General features: G+C 43.4%; 1 protein-coding gene across 3 annotated transcripts in view; it reads left to right on the top strand.

Annotated features, from left to right (window-relative positions):
* The window catches only part of CYTH3 (cytohesin 3), an 86,738-nt gene that overhangs the window by 10,083 nt on the left and 54,544 nt on the right, over window positions 1-22,111 (top strand). The window contains exon 2 of one of the 3 annotated variants that reach the window (XM_072753166.1): window positions 10,499-10,639. The exons of 1 other annotated variant lie outside the window; for it this stretch is intronic. The gene's annotated coding sequence lies outside the window, so the exon portion shown is untranslated. Of the gene's footprint in view, window positions 1-10,498; window positions 10,640-22,111 lie in introns of those variants that run through there. One more of the 3 variants, XM_072753167.1, reaches the window with a different exon arrangement.

Here is a 22,111-nt window from a genome sequence, read left to right as displayed (position 1 = left end):
TTTGGCGCCTGCCTTTGACCCAGGGCGCGATCCTGGAGACCTGGGATCGAATCCCACGTCGGGCTCCCGGTGCATGGAACCTGTTTCTCCCTCTGCCTGTGTCTCTGCCTCTCTCTCTCTCTCTCTGTGACTATCATAAATAAATAAAAATTAAAAAAAAAATAAATAAAAATAAAAAGTTATTAGCAGATCCTTTAGGAAGCAGGTTTATCAGTCAGCGAGAAGATGGCCTATTGAAATGTGGGAGGTGAAAATATAGGTGTCCAAGTAGCTGAAAAGCTGCTTAAAATTCACTTTTGGAGTGGTAGGAGAATAGTAAATCATTTAAATAAGAATAGAAGATACATGGCTCTTCATCCTGATTTTTGAAATTAAACTTACCGACATCCTATAGTCAGCTCCCCAGTTAACACGAAAGAAGACATTAGATTCTGCAGGGTTTTATAAATTTGTCTGAAGACAATTCTGCAAGCATTTATTTGGGATACGTAGAGTATTATGTAAATACTATATTCACCTGAGTCAGTTTAGTTGTCTAAGAAGATTTGGTAATTTGCTTTCTCAGAGCAAATTTACTCTTTCAGCTGACTTAGTTTTCCATAACTCACCAGGAACATTATTCAAATAGTAGAAAATAAGTTCCGTTTTAAACTCTCAGCAGGGTTATTTTTAATTACTCTTGCTTTTGAAAAACTGATTTCTGTAATTAATAAAAGCAGTTTGCTATAAATCTGGACATTTTAATGATGATTGAAAAGTATTTCCCAATATCTAGGTAATTAGTGATTTTTTTTTTTTTTTCAGTTTTCATCCAGATGTTTGGCAGCCTGTAAACCCGGCCTCACTGCAATTTTCTAATTCACTTTCATGGGAACATATAATATTCTCCGTTTATTTTGGACAGCAGAGTTTCCTTTTTCTCTGGACAGATACATATGAAACACATGGTCTTCGAGTGGAGTTTGTGGTCCTCTGAGAATTCTCTGAAGGAGGAAATGGGTTGACCTACTGGTTGCTATGAAGTAAAAACAATCTTGTTTTCATTTTTTTAGTGAACATCTGGGTTGCATTTATTATTTTACATTCTCGAGGTTCTTTAAAACCACAGTTTGATAATAAGAGGGTTCATTAAAGCAGTAACTATTTAGCTATTTCTAGAATTGATTTAAGTGTTAGGGTGGTTGATAGGTTTTTAAAAATAATTATTAAATATTTCTTTCCTTTCTGTAAGATGAATAAATAAAATCTTTAAAAAAAATCAAGAGCTGTTATTTAAGAGTTACCTCTTACAGATGAGAGACACAGAGAGGCAGAGACACAGGCAGAGGAAGAAGCAGGCTCCATAGAGCCCGATATGGGACTCAATCCCGGGTCTCCGGGATCATGCCCTGAGTTGAAGGCAGACCCTCAACTACTGAGCCACCCAGGCGTCCCTAGATATTATTATTTAGTGTATTATTAAGAAGCATATATGTTAGCATATCACATTTTATTTTATTTTTTTTTTAAAGATTTTTTACTTATTTATTCATGATAGAGAGGCAGAGACACAGGCAGAGGGAGAAGCAGGCTCCATGCAGGGAGCCCGATGTGGGACTTGATCCCGGGTCTCCAGGATCACATCCCGGGCCAAAGGCTGCGCCAAACTGCTGGGCCACCGGAGCTGCCCTTATTTTATTTTTTAAAAGATTTTATTTATTTACTCATGAGAGACACACAGAGGCAGAGACACAGGCAGAGGGAGAAGCAGGTTCCATGCAGGGAGCCTGATGTGGGACTTGATCCTGGATCTCCAGGATCACACCCTGGGCTGAAGGCAGATGCCCAACCACTGGGCTACCCACCACCCAGACGCCCCAACAACTCTTGATTTTATTTTATTTTATTTTATTTTATTTTATTTTATTTTTTTTTTTTTTTCAACTCTTGATTTTAAACCGTAAAATGGGATGTAGATATTTTGAGGGGCAGGGGCAAGAATCATCAGGCTGCTCATTTCTCTCTTGACCGTCGCTGTTCAGTTGGTGGCTGTCCACATGGCTGTATTTGACTCTGTGACACTGTGGGCTGCCTATTGCAGATCCATCCTCCTCTTCCTTTGTCCCGGGTTCTTTACAAGGAAGGGGATGTTATTACCACTAGAGAGAATGAATCTTTTTTTTTTTAAAACATTTTATCTATTTATTCATGAGAGACACAAAGAGAGAGAGGCAGAGACACAGACAGAGGGAGAAGCAGGCTCCATGCAGGAATGCCCGACACGGGACTCGATCCCCGGACTCCAGGATCATGCCCTGGGCTGAAGGCGGCGCTAAACCGCTCAGCCACCCGGGCTGCCCTAGAGAGAATGAATCTTAAAAGGTATAAACCAGGGAAGGAAATCCCTCTTTCTTTATCATTGATCAGAGGAGGGGAGTATAACCAAGTCTGGCCAGTGAACTGTGAAGGGCAGTTTGCTGGGGGTACTTCTTGGAAAGGTTTCTCCGTTCTTGGAAAAATAAGGAAGAAACAGTTCCTTGTCTTCGGATGGACTTTGCTGGCCTGGCTGGGTGGCCACCTTACATTCATGATGTCCCTCATATCCATCCGCACACTGAGGATGACCAGCTGGATCCTTGAGGATGTGGTTGAGTTGCTGAATGTCACCCACCCGGAGCCTCCCTATGTCCATACTTCCTGTCACGCGGGACGATAAATGCCCTTCTTGTTTACAGGGTTAAGAGGCGTTCTGTAAGGAGCACAGGCATCTTGCCAGATCCTGGCTGTAGCAGAGGCAGGTCTGTTGTGTCATCACTCAGCAAGGACCTTGTCCCTAAGGAGTGCAGAGAAGAAACCTCTTTTCTTCTGTAGGTATTCATCAAGCATATGTGTTTGTTACTTTTAGAACTGAGAGAGGTTATATTTTCTTTTTGAGCTTAATTTCTTCTTTTAATATATTTTCATATGCTTACAAATCCATTCATAGTTTCATTTGGCAATTCCTTAATGATTACGTTTGTTTCAACATGAACATTTTTAAACACGCAGCAATCAAAAGTGGCAGACATTGGCCATTTTCTATTCCGTTAGAAGACAGGACTTCCTTTTAGTTCTTAGTAGAGAGGAAATAAAATGATCAAGAATGTCCTTTTCCAAGTTGCAGTAATTAAATTAAAATTTTTTTGAATTGAGACAGACAAATGAATTCATTTTTGTTTGTGTTAGAGTATGGGAAAATTGGAGGATTTTAGTGACTTTGAAGCATTTGGCTTGTTCACACGGTGAGGCCGTATATCCCAAGTGTGGGAGGGCCGAGCGGTTGCAGACTTTTTCGGTATATGACCACACTTCTGAGAGCCCAGAGCATCCTGAGAATAAAATGGTGTCTTTCATTGCCCACACAGAAGGAATCTTAATATCGGATAAGTGTTCTTCCAGAATGTGGCATGTTCTCGGGACTTGCAGAACGTCTGTTGTGGATTCCCGAAAGTAACATGTTTCTAAATTAGCCTTTTCTTTTAAAATAGTGGCTAAGCCGTTTACTAGTCAAATCGTTTCCGTGGCATTTTTTTTTTTTTAAACGAAAGAAAGTCAGATGCCTTCTTCCCTCCTTCCTGTGGTCGCATTGGGTCTCCCAAGTGCTCTAACTTCTTCCTCTCCTCTCGGTGGTGGCAAGCGGACAGGCAGTGCAGCGTGTGTGTCCCACACTCATTCGGCACCCCCATGGTGGTTCTGCCTCACAGATGCCCAGTAATTTGGCTGGACATGCAGAACATGACTAACTTTTTTTTTTAATCTGGAAAGAACATAAACTGAGATATTTCCCTTGGGTTCTGCTGCTATTAGTGCTTAGACATTTGGTTTCAGGATTTAAGTGTCTCCTACCTCTTGCTCTGCCTCCACCCTTTTTGCTCTATGGAAGAGGAGCCTGGGGCCTTCTCTTTTTGTCTTTGTCATCGAGTAATAAGATCCTGGCGAAGAACAGACTATCCTGCATGTCAAGATGATAAAGACTGTCTATTTCAGATGTGTTCAGGCTGCTTCTTAGAAACTTTACCTTTCTCTTCCATTTTTATCTAGGAAGGTTTGGGGTAGGCTGAGAAAGTTTCACTCTTGGGATTGAAGCCTGCCATTCTAGTCCTTCCAGCCACCTGCAGAGGTGGTGTAGGCCTGCCCTGGAGTTCCAAGTCCTGGAGTCATGAGCATGTGCAGCCAAGTGCGTCTCCTTGGGGAGATCATCATAGGAGTTCTCCCATCACCTTAGCTTGGTGTCCGTGGTTTTAGCTTCATGGTGTTAGCAGTCAAGAAACCTAGATTGTTGGGATGCCTGGTGGCTCAGTCGTTTGCTGTCTGTCTTTGGCTCAGGGTGTGATTCTGGGATCTGGGATTGAGTCTCACATCAGGCTCCTTGCATGGAGCCTGCTTCTCCCTCTGCCTATCTGCCTCTTCTCTGTCTCTCATGAATAAATAAATAAGATCTTTTTAAAAAACAACAACAACACAACATACATTGTTGACTGGGAATTTGAGGAACAGATTTGACAGGAGAGCCATTTTCCTTGTTAAGTTAATGACTTTCACTTGTCAGATTAATGGCCAAGCCTGGGTGGTGATACTAACCTGAACCACTTCCCCAAATGCTCCAGAGAGGAGTCTGGTTTTTTAGTATAAACCCGTAATTTTACAAGACTGTTCCTGCATGTTTTAGCGATGGTTTTTTGGCTAATGTCTGTCCCTCCCTCCATCCAGAGACTGTTACTTCCATTTATCAAAATCTGGAACCAGAGGATCTTGGCTATGCTGGGCAGCCTCCTTGTTCCTGGCTATGCCTCTCTGTGGCTGACTCTGTTGGGATGAATCATGTAATCATTCTTTCCGAGATAATCTCAGTCCTGTGTGACTGAAGGGCCCCCTTCCCCTTGTGGTCTAATTAATTAAGAGAATTAAGATTGCAGAATTCCTGTCTGTTTGCTATGTCATGATGCTCAGCCACTGAAGGATATTTCAGGGCAGAAAACAGTCAGCTGTAACGTTAATGGTTGATTTTGAGAATTTGTGTCTCTGTGTATACTTACAGAAGTTTGTTCAACCAGTCGAACTGATTGTTGTTGACATAGTTTGTAAGTAAATATATGCAGCTCTGGTCCTTCCCGCCTTGAGCCTGTATGCATAGTCTCCTTAAGCTTCAATCTTCCTGTATGTGAAACTGACATGAAAAAACCCAACTGAAATTATTTAGTGAAGAACCTGTCAAAAATCCCAAACAATTAGCAGGCATTAAAAACATGGTCATCAACATGTGAAGCCCCTTGCCCCCCTTTGTGTACTAAGCAGAGGAACTGCTGTGTTTGGGCTTAGGAGTAACTGGTAATTGGCAGTACAATTACTCTATCTTTCCTCCCCCAGCTTTGTATTTTGAAAATTTTCAAATCTACAGTAAAATTGAAAGAATGCTCCTCTACCTGTTACCTTTTATTCACCAGTTGCTAAAATGTTGCCACATTTGCTTTATCTCTAATACAAACTAATTTTTTTGGTGGGTGGGGAGGGGATCATTTGAAAGTCAGTTACATACGTCACAACACTTTATCCCTAAATACTTCATCATTCTTGTCAGGACATTGTCCTCATAACCACATCCCTGCCATACTGAAGAAAACTGATTAGTAGTAATTCTGTAATATTCTTCTAAATACAGTCCCAATTCTGCTTTCCCCCAAATATTTTTTATATCTATTTTTCCTATCTAGGCTCTAATCAGAGTTTGCACCTTGTATTTAGTTATGTCTCCTTGATCTTTAAAACAGTTGTTTCCTGGGGGGTGATGGTGACTTTTTCTTTTTGAAGTGTCCACGCCGGTTGCCTAATATCATTTGCATCCTATAATATAGGTTACATGTCTAAACAGAAGAGAGGGACACCTAGGTGGCTCCGTGGTTGAGCGTCTGCTTTCGGCTTGGGTTGTGATCCCGGGGTACTGGGATCGAGTCCCGTATCAGGCTCCCGATAGGGAGCCTGCTTCTCCCTCTGCCTATGTCTATGCCTCTGTCTCTGTCTCTCTCATAAATAAATAAAATCTTAAAAAAAAAAAGAAGTGCTTTGGTTTCTTTTATGTCATTTTTTGAAATTATAAATACGTTAAAGTCATCTATGTGATGATTCAAGGTCAGAGTCACATTCATATTTCTTGTTCTTTGGTATATGTGGATTAGATCCGTAACCAAAAGGAGTTACTAAACGGCTCAGATATCAATGGAATATGTGCGACGGTGAACTTGGAACAAATATACACAGTGGTTAGACTTGTCCTCATATGGAGGTGATTAAGAATTTTATTTTAATATGCGGCCATGGCTTTATAAAGAAACGAGCTTCAGAATTGGAAGATTTAGTACGACAAACTTTATTTACATAATACAAAAGAGCAGCTTTTGCTGCCAGGTCCTTGGATGAAGAACAAACCTGAAATCTCTTAGGAATGAGTCTCCCCTTCTTCCTCAGTCGCCTCTCCCTCCCTCTTCTCCCCCCCCATCCCCCTTTTTCCTATAGGCCTTAAACATTTTTAACTTTAGCTGCAGCTGAGACTAATACAGGATCCAGCTGTAACTTTTCTGTTGTTAGTATATCCGGTGATGGTCATAGCAAACTCATTGTATGAAAATTCAGTAAAGGAAGAGGGCAGGGTGGGAAAAAAGTGACACTCTATAAAAGTATTCAAGAAACAGTGACAGGATCTAGGAGTCTCCCTTTCAGACGGCTGGTTTAGATTCCACCCTGAAGTACTCATTTTGTTTGTGACTGGCCTAGCAGGCATTTTAGTTTTTCCCTCTTAATCATATCATGTATATTACTGTGTAACCAGAGCACATATATGCGAGGCTGAGGCTTGTTTTCAGCGGGAGGCAGAAAATAGGAGCTGTGGGAACCCAGAGACCAAACGAACCCTTCTCCTGTCAAGTGGGGCAGGGACTTTTTTTTTTTTTTTTTAAGATTTTATTTATTTATTCATGAGACATACACACACACAGAGGCAGAGACACAGGCAGAGGGAGAAGCAGGCTCCATGCAGGGAGCCCGATGTGGAACTTGATCCCAGGTCTCCAGGATCACGCCCTGGGCCGAAAGTGGTGTTAAACCTCTGAGCTGCCCGGGGCAGGCATTTCTCAAAATGTTCTAGCTGGTGGAGAGGTGGCAGTGGGCCATCGAAGGAAGTAGAACTCCCTCTCCTTGGGTCTGATCAGTGATGCCCATGTGAGTGCATTACCAGACAGCAGATAAGTGCGGAATCAGCAGTTCAGTCAAATTAAATTTCAAATCTGCAGGTCCACTTCGATGTAATTGCCCTAAAAGCTTTGCATCTTTGATCAGGTCTGTCTTGTAAGGACCAAGTACATATCATCACCCTGTCACTGAAGGTGGATTATATGTTTCAAAATAGCTTTTGTGATAAGTGTAATTATCATAAGACTAGTGATTTTCACATACTTGTGTGTCTCGAACATTTTGTTTTTCTTTTTTTTATGTTAAGGAGGTCAGATTTCTCAGATTTCTTCTAATTGTCGCCAGACATCCTGTTTTGGGGCTATTTGAGACCAGCGCTGCCTGAGAAGAAATAAAAATTGGGCAGCCCTGTGGCTGTCTTCCGAGTTGTTCTTTTTAGATTCGATTTTGTGAACAGGTTTCCTTGAAATGCCACGCTCTATTTTTAGATGGTCTCTTTACATTTCTGTGGTTCTGGGCATCCACAATACACTGATTTATTATTCAGCACAAAAATATTGTTCAGCGTCCTAAGGCTGTTGAAACTTTGTAGGGAAAAAATAAAAACCAGTGCCACTTGAGTGGATGTAATCAGTGAGGACTACTGAGCAAATTTAAGAAAAGCTTGTCCTCTTCCTCAGGTTATTGCCATATCAGTACCAGCATGAATGCTATTTTGAAGAATCCTTGCCTGTTTTATACTAGGTGGGCTCAGTCTCCTGGGTTTTCACAAATTGCTGTTTTCTGCCTCCCACTGAAAGACACATTTTTGTAACCATTCAAGAAGCTTTCTACACTGCTCTTCCACCTCTCTCCTGCCTCATTTTTACACGAAGGTTTTTTTTTTTTTTTTTTTTTTAAGATTTTATTTATTTATTCCTGAGAGACAGAGAGAGAGAGAGACAGGCAGAGACACAGGCAGAGGAAGAAGCAGGCTCCATGCAGGGAGCCCAATGGTGGGACATGATTCCAGGACTCCAGGATCAGGGCCTGGGCTGAAGGCGGTGCTAAACCGCTGAGCCATCCGGGCTGCTCTTTTTTTTTTTAAACTTGAGAATAGCCTGGGAGCTTCTTAGATCTATAAATGATTAGGCTTGCTGCTCTGTAAGCTGTCAGAGGCCCTTATGTTCTTGAAGTAATGTTTGATCCAACAAAGGTATGACAGGAGTCATGGATTGTGAACCTTGGGACTGATTTGGTGATAAGGTACTAAATCTTTTGTTAGAAATTGAACTGGAGGGGATCCCTGGGTGGCGCAGCGGTTTGGCGCCTGCCTTTGGCCCAGGGCGCGATCCTGGAGACCCGGGATTGAATCCCACGTCGGGCTCCCGGTGCATGGAGCCTGCTTCTCCCTCTGCCTGTGTCTCTGCCTCTCTCTCTCTCTCTCTGTGACTATCATAAATAAAAAAAATTAAAAAAAAAAAATTGAACTGTAATTCACGTAACATAGTGGTCACCCTTTTAAAGTATGCAATTCTGTGGCTTTTATTTTTATTTTTTATTTTTAATTTATTTTATTTTAAAAATTTTTTAATTCTGTGGCTTTTAGTATTTTCAGTGTTGTGCAGCCACCACCACTACCTAATTTTAGAACTTTTTTTTTAAGATTTTATTTATTTGGGAGTGTGAGGAGGGGGAGGAGCAGAGGGAAAGGGACAAGCAGACTCCGCTGAGCAGGGAGCCCCATGCTGGTGGGGCTTGATCTCATGACCTTGAGATCAGGACCTGAGCTGAAACCACGAGTTGGTAGACATTTAACTGACTGAGCCACACAGGCACCTCAGAATTTTGTTTTTTTAAGATTTTATCTTAAAGCCCCCAACGGGCTCGAGCCCACAACCCTGAGATCAAGAGTCACACGCTCTGCTGAGCCTGGCGCCCCTAGACTAACATTTTTATCACATTGGAAGGAAACCCTGTCCCCCAGTACAGTCATTTTCCCTAGCCCCTGGCAACAACTAATCTACTTTGTGTGCCTGTGGATGTGCCTGCTTGGCACATCCCATATAAACAGAATCGTAGAATATGTGGCTGCTTTCACTAGTGGGTTCATCCAAGCTGCAGCTGGATTCCATTTTCCAGGTTCTCCATGTTATGACACGTTTCAGGATAAAGTACCTATACTTTCTTGTGAGTGGCACTGAGACTTGGACCTGTTTTCATGTTGGGAGAGGTTGGAGAGATTGTGCTCACCTGTCACATGGTAGAATCTGTGGCTTGAACGCTCTCTTGAAGGTTTTTAGGTGTGCATGTGTCTTCTTCCCACAGAGAAAGTTGAAGTTGATTTTCAGTCTTATTATTTGTAGAAGGGCCAAATTGAGTCCTTGTGTGGTAAGCCCTGAGTTTATAATCATGCACGGTTGCATCCCGAGCAGAACCATGTTGTCTGCAGACAAGTTTTACTCTCTGAAGACGAGTCTGTGGGTTCAAGAAACAGAATTTCTCAGGGGGCTGTACTGAAATCTGCTCATAGAAGGCTGAAGGATCTACTTCTCAGGTTCCGTGAGGCTTTGCTGGTAGTGACCCTAGTAGGGGACATAGGAGAGCAAACTCCTTAACATCCCCCCCCCCCCCCCCCCCGCCAAATCTCAGCAGATGATAGGACAAGACATGATTGGAAATGCTAGCAACACTGGGAAATGCCCGGCAGTAGAGGAGAGCTGTATAGATTTGCAGAAGAAAGAGAAATTGGAAGCCTGTTAGCAGACAGGGCAGAATGAGGGTGTGGAGTCTGCGGGTGGGCTGTGCTCCGGCCACAGCTCTGAGAGTGGGCGAGTGTGGACCGTGTTGCCTATTTGGAGGAGAATTTCCAGTCGTGGGGACGGTTGTGCTGTGCCGCAGGGTTCTCTCCCTTCTTTTGAGGCAGGCAGTTGATAGCATTTTACCCTTAGGTGATTATTCCTTTACGGAGATTGCGTTCTCTGCTGGGGGAGAATTGGGGCTCTCTGGGTATGTGTCTGCACCCCAAGGAAGGCTGCTTTTCCTTCTGTCATATGGAGGCTTGTCATCCTGCAGGCGAGTTCCCTGACTGCATCCTGGAGTGAAGCCTGCCAGTGGACAGGCTTTGCTCTCATGGGGCAGAGAACATAGCAGCCCTTCCCATTCAGGATGGAATCTCGTGAGAGAAGAAACTTTCTACCACACAACCAGCTACATCTCATTTTTAAATATACACCGACCATAAGAACCTCCAGACAGAAGAAAAAAAAAAAAAACTCAACAGCATGAGGGAGAAAACTTAATGCAACATTTTTTATAGAAAGAACGTCTGACCACAGAAGAACAAGAATTCTGAAATAGAACAGTAAAATGTGATCATTGGAGACGTGCAGGGAAGATGTGGCCGGAGCCCCAGCAATCCTCCTTCCTGTTCCTCCCTCCTGTCACCCTCCGGATACAGGTGACTGAGCAACAGAAGTCTGGGGACACTGAAGGGGGGCTGCGGGCGGGACTGTGACTGACTCATCACTGTCTCCTGAGGGCAGGGTTGTGAGCAATGTTAAGTAAGAGGACCTGCTGTGGGAGGACCTACAGATCTGGGGAGGGCAGAGAGTGGGCAAGGCCTGGTGGTACCACGTGATCGCGGGGAGCGCAGGTGGGTTTGCTCTGCAGTGGCAGTATCATGGATCAGCAGAATCTGGCGGCCGGAGGACACGGGTGGCCTCCACGTGCTCAGATTCAGCCGGGCTTCTCCCTGGCTTTGCAGCCATCCTCCCTGGTGCAGTGGGCAGCACCCCATCTGTCTGGAGTAGAAGCCTTGCCAGACGGAGAATCTTGTACAGAAATGAGATCCCGAACCAACCGGGTTGCTTCACAGAGAAGCATATTTGCAGAGATGAAGTTCACATCACAAATGGTGAGGCATTCATTACATGTCTCAGCTCTCTCCCTTACAAGCTTAGAGCTGGACAAAGCTATCATGCTCAGTAGCGTCCTGCGGAGAAGCAGCCATTCTGTGCTGGGGGGGAATTGGGCCTGGGTATCATTAAACAGAGGCACCTGGGTGGCTCAGTTGAGCGTCTGCCTTTGGCTCAGGTCATGATCTCAGGGTCCTGGGATTGAGTCTGTTTACAGTTTTTCTGTTACACGAATGAAGCAGAGAAGTGGGTGGTGGGGGAGAGTAAAAGCCCTACCTTTTCTTCCTACAAAGCAGAGATACCTTGTTTTATTTTAGACATTGACAATAAGAATAATGCGGGTAGGGGGTGCCTGGGTGGCTCAGTCAGTTAAGTGGCTGCCTTTGGCTCAGGTCATGATCATAGGATCCTGAGATTGAGCCCCACATCGGGCTCCCTGAGCAGGGAGCCTGCTTCTCCCTCTTTGCTCATGCTCTCTATTTCTGCCTCTCTCTCAAATAAATAAAATCTTTTAAAAAAAAATGTGGGTAGTAGTGTGTTTGTGTGTGTGTGTTTTAAAGTAATTTAAAGGTAACTACTAAAAAACTTAAAGTAGGATGTTCACATTCCACATTATGAGAAGGAAACAAACCTATATATCTGATCATGGGATAAGGTCACGTCGGGTAAAAGTACTGCGGTCTGGTTTTGCTTTCTTCATTGGCTTTGAAAATTTATGTAGATCACAGTTACCAGCTTGGTGCACATTTTGGAAAATCTTTAAGAAGCATATGCCTTTTTGGGGAGGGGTTGGTGGGAAATGTTCCATTTTGCTAAGTGTATTTGTTTAGGAGTTTGGGTCCTCTGTGATTCATCCCTGTGCTGTTTTGAAGTATTTTTGGACAGATCTGCAGGGACATCTTTGAGGGGGGGAAAGGCTTAGGAAGGGTGGCAGTGTCCCAGAAGATAAAGTAAGGGGGGGGGTGTCTGTCCCTTCTCTCAAAGATGAACCTGCCAAGGGCAGGAAGGCTGAAGAAAAGAAAGTGGAGGAAGTTCTCTATTGCCTTGGTCGGCACCTGTGGTCAGTCAGGAGGGCCCAGCTTTCCTGGGGCCTGAAATGCTTAAAATTTGGAATGCCCTCTTTAAGAAAAATAATACAAAATTAAGTATCAAAGTGAAAATTCATTTAGGATGAAAAAAAAAAAGTCACAACAGCTTATAAGTTTTTAAAACTTCATAAACCCACAAATAAGTCAAAACCCAGAAAAATCGTACAATCCCTTTCTATTCTGGGCACAACTTTGTAGTATGCTCCCCCTGTGTTTTGGGTTGCCATCTCTAGCTAATTGATGATCCCTTCACACAACAGTAATCTTGGAACATACTTGCTGTAAAGAGAATAGAAAGATAATCCAGTCTTTCCTCTAGGATGGTTGAATGAAAAATAATTAAAAAATTATTGCTAACTTAGGAAAGTTTCTTTAAGATTTCAGTCATCAGGGTGCCTGGGTGGCTCAGCTGGTTAAACATATGGCTCTTGGTTTTGGCTCAGGTTGTGATCTCGGGGTCCTGGGATCGAGGGGGTCCTGGAATTGAGCCTCATGTTGGGAATCTCCACTCAGTGGGGATTATTGTCATATGTCAATGCTTCAGGATTTTCTCTCCCTCTGCCCCCCCCCCCCCCCCCCACTGGCATTCATGTGTGGTCTCAAATGAATCTTTCTAAAAAATTCTTTTCAGTCATCAGTGTTAAGTTTACATTGTAATAAGAACTTTTTTTTTTTTTCTATTTTGAAGCTTATCCTCATCTTCTGTCTTTTTCTGTTTTTGGATTTTACCAGTTTTTTGATTTTCTGGATCCAATTACAGTGTGAGATGGGCATCCCCACCCACCAAGCAGTTTTTCAGACACCACCAGGGTGTCTGAGAATTCTTTCTGACACTGTCCACCAGGAGACATCACATCCCACAGGTTAAGGGCTTGGTCTTATAAGATTGCTCCTCACTCCGCTCTTCAGAGGCCTTTGGAAAACCCTGGCCTGTCACCTGTGCTTCTGACCCACTTGCTCCTTAGATTCAATTAACTTCCTAGAGTGGCTCATAGAACTCAGGGAAACACTGAAGTTCACCAGCTTGTTAAAGGATATGATAAGGGATAGGAGTCAGTAGCCAGATGAGGGCGTACGTAGGGTGAGGTCCCAGGCAAAGGAGCTTCTGCCCTTCTGGAGCTTGGGGTGTGGTGTGGCATGTGAAAGCATTCTGATTCCCTAGGTGTGGAAGCTCTCCATAAAGGACCAGGAAGATATCTATCCTCTTGGGTTTTTATGGAGGCTCCATTGCATGGTCATGATTGACTAAGTTACTGACCATTGGCTGTTTCAACCTTTACCCTTCTCCCTGGAAGTGATGAGGAGTGTGGACCTTAAAGTTCCACCCCTCTGATCACATGGTCCTCCTAGCAACCAGCCTGTGCACTTGAGTGAGGTCTAAGAGTCATCTTCATTAATAACGAGGCATTCATTTTACCTTATGGCTCTGATGTGTTTTCAGGAACCATGGATGAAGACCCAAGTGTATCTGAGAAATATATTTTAGACAAGTGACCAAGTAATACATTCCTTATAAATCATTTTATTTATTTATTTTTAAGATTTTATTTATTCATGAGAGACAGAGGCAGAGACACAGGCCGAGGGAGAAGCAGGCTCCCCATGGGGAGCCCAATGTGGGACTCAATCCCAGGACCCCAGGATCATGCCCTGAGCCAAAGGCAGATGCTCAACCGCCTAGCCACCTAGGCGTCCCAAATCATTATATTTTAGCTTGGGTACTTCCTTCACATCGTGTTTGAATTTTTGAATGATAAAACATTCTGAAAAACAGAATTATTCTGAAATTATACACATACAAAGGTAATTAGAATGCATTTAAAAATTTCCTCTAAGTTGTTTTTGGGTTACGCCATTTAGTCATGACTTGTAGATGAACCTGGGAATTGTCACCTGAAAATGGTTTTCTTCAGGCTGTTTTGTTGCTTAGGTGGCAGTTTTGTGTGTCATTCCATCTGTAAAGTCTGGAACTGCCAGACGTCATCAGGATGAGATGCATCTGATTTATTGGGCTGATCAAGCATGCAGCTTCAGCACAGACTTGCTAGTTTAGGACTATAGCTATAAAACCTTTAAGTGTAGGGATTCTCATAAATTTTTCACAACACTGAAGGAGAAAAAAATATGGTGTATTTATTACATGTTGTGCCATCAAGTGAGATTCCTGACAGAATTTCCATTTTGATAAGACTTCAGTGAGAATCAGATCTTCTATTTGATGATTTTTTACATATCTGATGATTGGAAAAGTTTTCCACAGACAACCTTCTGACTCTGGTTCAAACCTAATTTATCCTCCATCACCCTCATTTCTGGTGCTGGGAATTGGAAGATGTGTTCATATGGAGCTACCACCCCAAGGCTACTGCTGTGTCGTAACCATCAGATAAGTAGGTCCAGGGGGCAAGAGACGTCCGAGAAGGCATTTGTCCATTTGGGGATAGCTGGTTATAATTGTACTCAGAAGTGGCTGGAAGCCACATAAATATATCCAAATTGATCCCAAACTAAATGTATCCCCAATTCAGCTTCCCTGTGGTTCTCCAGAATGCCCATTCCTGCCAGGGGGAGTGGAGAAGCTAGAGTAGAAAAAGTGGTCTTAACCCAATCCAGCTTGCTGGAGGTTCAAGCCCACAGACTGATGACAAGGGGACTCGCTGCTGGGACCTGGCCAGTTGTGGAAGGCCCTGAAGTGCTGGATCCCAGAGCCTCTTCTTCCATAGCTTTGTGGTCACTGATCACTACGAGTGGTCAGACCTCAGAGCCAGCCCAGGCCTGGGCAGATGCTGCCCTTCCAACAGTGACATGGGCCCAGTCCCCGGGGCTCACTCTGCTCCTCGAGAACAGCTTGCTTCCTCCCATCTGTAGGTGGAAACTCTGCTCTCTGCTCTCGTTCTGTTAATTTCTTGAGCCAGACTGGGAGTTGGGGGGGAAGCTCCTGGCTTGGCACTTCTTGGAGAGGAGAAGCATTTTTGAGCACCTGGAGTTAGCAGTGGGCTAGGCTTGTATCTCTTCACTTCAGCTACCTTGGGAGGGACTTGCCCAAGGGCTCAGGGACAGGAAGAGTGGAGCCTGTGTGGATGCAGGTCTCACAGAAACTCAGTTGTCTGGGCAGCTTGGAGGCTCAGTCGGTGCTTGTGGTCCTGCCTGGAATTACTGCTAGGCAGCTGGGATCCTAGCCTCTTGGAGCAGTAGGGTCAGGAAGGAGTTGGGAGGGAGTGGGCATGGTGGTGATTTAGCATACTGATTTAGAAACTTGGAGTTTCTGTTAATCAAAACTTCTTGCTCTATTCTTGAGCTCACCCCCTCTGGGCTACGTTTGGAAATGGGCCTTGACGGGATAAGTACTGGGTGTTACACTATATATTGGCAAATAGAACTCCAATAAAAAAAAAAAAAGAAAAAGAAAAAAAAGCCTGGGCCCTGGGTGCTTTTGTTCATGGGTAGGAAAGTGTCCCTAATGCATTCCCTTCCTTCCTTTGCAGAAAGGTTTATTGCACTTGTGTGAACAAACATGAGCCTGTTCTCTGCTGCATCCTGCTTCTTAGAAATGTGTTTGTCCATAGGATATTTATTTATGCAATTACAATAGAAGAAATAATAGTGCCAGGCTGGCTCTGTCATTAGTGCATGTGAGTCTCGGGCTCAGGGTTGTAAGTTTGAGCCCCATGTTGGGGATAGAGGTTACTTAAAAAAAAAAAAAAAAAATATATATATATATATATATTATATATATATATTTTTTATATATATATAAAAATTTATATATAATCTAGTGGGCTGCTAGTCTTTTGGGCTTCTATAAGGTGTCTAGTGGGCTTAATCCATTAATCTAGTGGGCTGCTAGTCTTTTGGGCTTCTATAAGGTGTCTGTTAGAGGGGTTAGTTTCCATGGATTGCAAATGTTATTTCTCGATTTGCCATTTCTCTTGTGACTTTGTTTCACCTTTTTGTTTACTTGGTGTTTTCACTTTGCTTTGCCGTGAAAAATGTGCTTTTTTATGCAGTCATATGTATTCATTTTTTTCTTTGGTGGTGTCTGAATCTGGAGTCATCCTTAGGAAGCACTGCCCCATTCCACGATTATAAAGGAATTTGCCCATATTGTCTGTTTTATTTTATAACCTCTGGAGATTTGGAGTTTATCCTGGTGTATGCTGTATAGATACAAATTTATCTTTTTTCTCAAAAAGCTATGTTGTCTCAACACCATTTATTAAAAAGTCCGTCATTACCTCACTGCCTTTATCATATACTGAATTTCCAGCTGATTTGAACTTTTCTGGACTTAACTCTTCTGTTCCCTTGGTCTGTCTGCTGTTAGATCAGTGACTCTCGGTTTGCCTAATGAGGCAGATGGTATTTTTAAAGTTTTTAACTTTAAATTTTTAAAAATAAAAAAATTTGGCGGGGGCGGAGAAGGAGAGGGAAAGAGAGAATTTTTAACAGGCCCCACACCCAGCGGGGAGCCTCCATTTCATGACCCTGAGATCATGACCTGAGCTGGAATCAAGAGTTGGACACTAACTGGGGCGCCTGGGTGGCTCAGTGGTTGATTATTTGCCTTTGGCTCAGGTCATGATCCCCCGGGGTCCTGAGACTAAATCCCGTTTTGGGTTCCCCACTAAGAGCCTGCTTCTCCCTCTGCCTATGTCTCTGCCTCTCTCTCAGTGTCTCTCATAAGTAAATAAAATCTTAAAAAAAAAAAAAAAAAGTTGGATGCTAACCAACTGAGCCACCCAGGTGCCCCAGCAGATGGTTATCAGTTGGGATTAGTCTTTTACTCCTCATTTTTCTTCCTTTTCAGAATTTTCCTGGCTATTCTTACTTGCTTGTTTTAATTTATGACCCTTAGAATCTGACCCCAATAGAAAATAGGTGCTGTGTTGAGATTGCATCAAAAAAATTTTTTAAAGATTTTATTTGTTTATTCATGAGAGACAGATTGAGAGAGAGAGAGCGGGAGAGGGAGAGGCAGAGACACAGGAAGAGGGAGAAGCAGGAGCCCGATGTGGGGTTCGATCCCAGGTTTCCAGGATCACACCCTGAGCTGCAGGTGGCACTAAACTGCTGCGCCACTGGGGCTGCCCCCCAATTTTTTTTAAAGACTTTATTATTTTTTTTAAAGATTTATTTATTTATTTATTTATTTATTTATTTATTTATTTATGATAGATAGATACACAGAGAGAGAGGCAGAGACACAGGCAGAGGGAGAAGCAGACTCCATGCCGAGAGCCCGACGCAGGACCCGATCCCAGGACTCCCAGGATCGTGCCCTGGGCCAAAGGCAGGCACCAAACCGCCGAACCACCCAGGGATCCCGAGACTTTATTTATTTATTCATGAGAGACAGAGAAAGAGAGAGAGACACGCACACAGACACAGGCAGAGGGAGAAGCAGGCTCCATGCAGGGAACCCGATGTGGGACTTGATTCTGGGACTCCAGGAATGCACCCTGGGATGAAGGCAGGTGCTAAACCGCTGAGCCACCCAGGGATCCCCGGGATTGCATTAAATTTATAGATGACCTTGGGGAGAATGACCTCTTTCTGATGTTGCATCTTTTTATCCAAGAACATAGTATGCCTTTTCATTTGTTCAAACTTGTTATGTTTTTCAAGAGTATATTCACGTTTTCCTTCTACTTCCATATGTTTTGTGCACTTATTAAATCTCTTTATGGATATCTGATATTGCTATTGTCATTGAAGTACTCTTTTCCATTTTTTATTTATCTGGTTATTTGAATTTATGAAAAGTATTGGTTTTTGTACATTAATTTTTTTTGTACATTAATTTTATATCTCACTAGCTTACCAAATTGTTTTGTTGTTTTTGGAACATAGGTTTTTGGTTGGTACTCTTAGGTTTTCCACTGATATGGTCATTTCCTTGGCAAGTGATAACTTTATCTCCTCCTTTCCAGCTTTTTCTTATGATTGTGGTCTCTTGTGTCAATTGCATCGGTCATTTTTTTTTGAGTTCTGTTTTGAAAAATGTTCATTTTGAGATTCTAGTGAGCCCTCCATATGGAGATGCAGGCTTGGAACTTGGGAGAGAGATAGTAGGGCAAGATCAGATTTGGAAGCCATTAACTAACAATGGTGGTTAAACTGGGAGCATATATGTTGGTGGAAGGAGAAAGGGGGGGGAGGGGGTCGGGGGCAGGGAGAGGATGGAGCTGAAGATGGCACCAGAGCTGAAGATGGCACCGTGGTGATGTGTGGTTGACAACAGGCAGAGACCCCAGAGGGGAGTGAGGAGGAAGGGCTCCCCTTCCCCCTTTAAAATAGACCTTATTTCTTAGAACAGTTTTAGGTTCATGGCAAGATTGAGCAGAAAGTGGGCAGCCCTGGTGGCTCAGTGGTTTAACGCCGCCTTCGACTCAGGGTGTGATCCTGGAGACCTGGGATCCAGTTGTACGTCGGGTTCCCAGCATAGAGCCTGCTTCTCCCTCTGCCTGTGTCTCTGCCTCTCTCTCTTGCTCTCTCTCTCTGTGCCTCTCATGAATAAATAAATCTAAAAAAAAAAAAAAAAAAGATTGAGCAGAAAGTGCAGATTGTCCCATATTCCTGCTGCCTCCCCTTGTCCCCCACTGTGGACATCTCTCACGGAGTGGTACCCTTGTTACGATCCATCCATGAACCCCCAGTGATGTCATCATCATCCCAAAACCATAGTTTGCATTGAGGCTTTGCCTTTGGTGTTGTACATTGAGTGGATTTGGACAAATGGATGATGACATGTGTCCGTTATTAGAGTATCATACTTAAAGCACTTTTTAAAAATAAAGATTTAATTTATTCATGAGACACAGAGAGGCAGAGACACAGCCCAAGGGAGAAGCAGGCTCCCTGTGAGGCGCTCTGTGCGGGACTCAATCCCAGCATCCCGGGATCACGATCTGAGCAAGAGGCAGATGCTCAACCACTGAGCCACCCAGGTGCCCCTTAAAGCACTTCTGCCTCTTCAGTGAGAGTCCCTTTGTTTACTATCCTACTTTCGCTTCTACTTCCTTGCTGAGCATACTACTTTCTTAGTCTTTTTAATGATTTTATTTATTCATGAGAAACAGGAGAGAGGGAGAGAGGCAGAGACACAAGCAGAGGGAGAAGCTGGCTCCTGACGTGGGACTTGATCCTGGGTTTTCAGGATCACGCCCTGGGCTGAAGGTGGTACTAAACCGCTGAGGCACCCAAGCTGCCCCTTTCTTAGTCTTTACAAATTCAGCTTGTTTATGAGCATTCATTTCTTTAATCTCTCAGTTTTTTCCCTCAACCCTTCATTCTTTTTTTTTTTTTAAAGGTTTTTATTTATTTATTCGTGAGAGACACAGAGACAGAGAGAGAGACAGAGACACAGGCAGAGGGAGAAGCAGGCTCCATGCAGGGAGCCTGACGTGGGACTCGATTCCGGGTCTCCAGCATCACACTCTGGGCTGAAGGCGGCGCTAAACCGTGAGCCACCCGGGCTGCCCTCATTCTTTTTTTTAAAAGAGAAGAATTTGTTGAGTGGGAATTGTTTGAACAGTTACCTGCAGGGAGGAGTTACCTTTGAATGGAAACAGGAGGGTGGTTCTTTTGGTAACAAATGAAGCAGTTAAACAGATAATGAAGATCCACAGCGTTTTTCCGGATTTTTATGGAAGTGAACTTAAAAAGCAATTCATTTAAAAAGGATGCAACTTAAAAATATGAATCCCTCATTCTTACTCTGAAGCAGGTTCAGTGGACATTTTCCTAGATTTGAATGATAACCAACCCCTCAGGAGATTGGATAAAGTATCAAGTTTATCTCGGATGTTTAAAATGTATTTTCTTCCATAGAATGTTAGAATGAGTGAAAACCTTGGTGTCTGCCCCTCAGATGACTCTAGACTATTGCCTAACACCTCAGCCAAACTGATTTGCAGGCTCGTGTTCTAGCAAAATGGTGAACACTCTCATGAGTGGAGCTAAATCTTACTTTCTCCCTTGGGTTTGCCATTCTTGCCATCTCTGGAAGTTGGCTGATTTGAGACTTTTTAGGAAGAAAGTAGTCAAATTCCTGTGTAGATGTATAAATGGAACTTTCTAATTGGCAGGAGCTCTTGTGGGAATAAAAACTATGTTTTCAGTAGAAACCAGAGGACAAGATGGATGAGAAGTGGATGCTGCTTCTCAGTAACAAATGCCATCGACGCCATTTGTTTATTTGTTTTTTTAAGATTTTATTTATTTATCCATAAGAGACATACAGAGAGAGGCAGAGAGAAGAGAAGTAGGCTCCTCGTAGGGAGCCCGATGCAGGACTAGATCCCTGACTCTGAGATCATGCCCTGAGCAGAAGGCAGATGCTCAACCGCTGAGCCAACCAGGTGTCCTGAGGCCATTTGTTCTTAGAGCCTCATTAGTGGGGCATGAGCTATCCTCTGAACACTGGCTGGAGCTCCAGACTGTGTGAGGCAGCCGTGCCCTGCAGAATCTGGCTGCACCTGTGCCTCCAGTTCCCAGCGGGCCACACAGTGCCAGCCTCAGCTCCTGGGGGATGTGGAAGCAGCACTCATTGTAACGCACTGAAGGCCATTCAGGTCCTGCATGACATGTGGCTCCTGGAATCAGGAGTTTGCTGAGCTGCTTCTCACCAAGTGTTTCTCTGTTTGGACACAAGCCTTCTCTGAGCTGTTGAGTAAAGAAACACGTCATCATCATCTCTGCCTCCCTCTCATAGTTAGAAGCTGGTCCAGGCTTATTGACCCCTGACCTTGAGGCAACTGTTTTGATTAAGTTGTCTTTCATATGAAGCTTTGTATGTATTAAAGAGAAGAGAGACTTCTTTTTTAGAATAGTAGTTGGGAAATGGAGAAGTTTCAGTAATCTCTTTGAAACCATGCCCAGTAGCAGGTGGATGTAAGTACACTGTCAGAAGAATAGGGGCTGCAAGTTAACCAGAAGAAATGGTTATTTGCTGTTAATATAATCTCCAGAATTTCTAAATCCATGTGTGGATGGCAGAGTTTGTTAGGATTTCAAAGCTTAGGATTCATGTTTAGGATGTAATCCTAGAATGGTTATTTGAAAAAAGACCGTTAAAGTGCCTGATGGTCTGATTCCACCCCCCCCCCCAAAGTAATAGGAAGTTAGGTTTGCTGAAGCTATTAGTTGTTAAAGGGATATTTACTTGTGAGGTCCTCAACTGGCTAGGCAGGTTTGATTTTTAAGCAACAGCTAATCCTATCTATACAAACACTTCAAAATTTCTTAAAACAGTGGTAGATTTGTATATCTTGACCTCTATTGGTTGTCGTTAATGGGAGACCTTATTATTTGGCGGTGTAGAGTAGTAAAGAGAAAAAAAACAGGAAGTTTCACGCCTGATGGGACTGGTCTCCCTGACTGTTCTACTGGATTTCCAGAGATGAAGAAGCTGTATAAATTAGGTAACAGCTATTGTGTTATTTGACTGTGTTATTTGCATTTTATTTTTTGTTTTATAGGACCTCTGCAGTGACTACACGTATGAGAAAGAACCTGTAGTAGGTGTCTGAGAACTATGGAAGGACACAAGACATGGTGACTCTCAAGCAGCTTAGTGAGGAGGATGTAGGGAGGTAACTAGTGAGACACAGAGTGCAGGGCTGCAGGTGCTAAGCAGACATTAAGCAGATATGCAGGCAACACTGGAAGTCCTTAGGAAGACATAGTTCTGACTGGGATCAGGGCAGACATCGTGGGACAAGGGATATTGGAGCTGTAAAGGATGAGAGGTGGTCCACAGGCTGGGAGGGAACACACGTGTGACAGAGAAGCATGATGTACTCAGGGAGTGAGCATTCGGTGTGGCTGCTGGTTTTTTGGGAGCAATGGTTGGAAACATTTAGGATGTGATGAGAGACACTTGAATGATGCATCCCAGGCTCTTGGTCTTTTTCTGAGTAGGTGGGG

This window comes from Vulpes vulpes, chromosome 3, assembly GCF_048418805.1.
Source record: "Vulpes vulpes isolate BD-2025 chromosome 3, VulVul3, whole genome shotgun sequence".
Taxonomy (NCBI): Eukaryota; Metazoa; Chordata; class Mammalia; order Carnivora; family Canidae; genus Vulpes; species Vulpes vulpes.
Note: the sequence above shows the minus strand (reverse complement) of the source record. Positions and strands in the feature narration are given on the sequence as shown.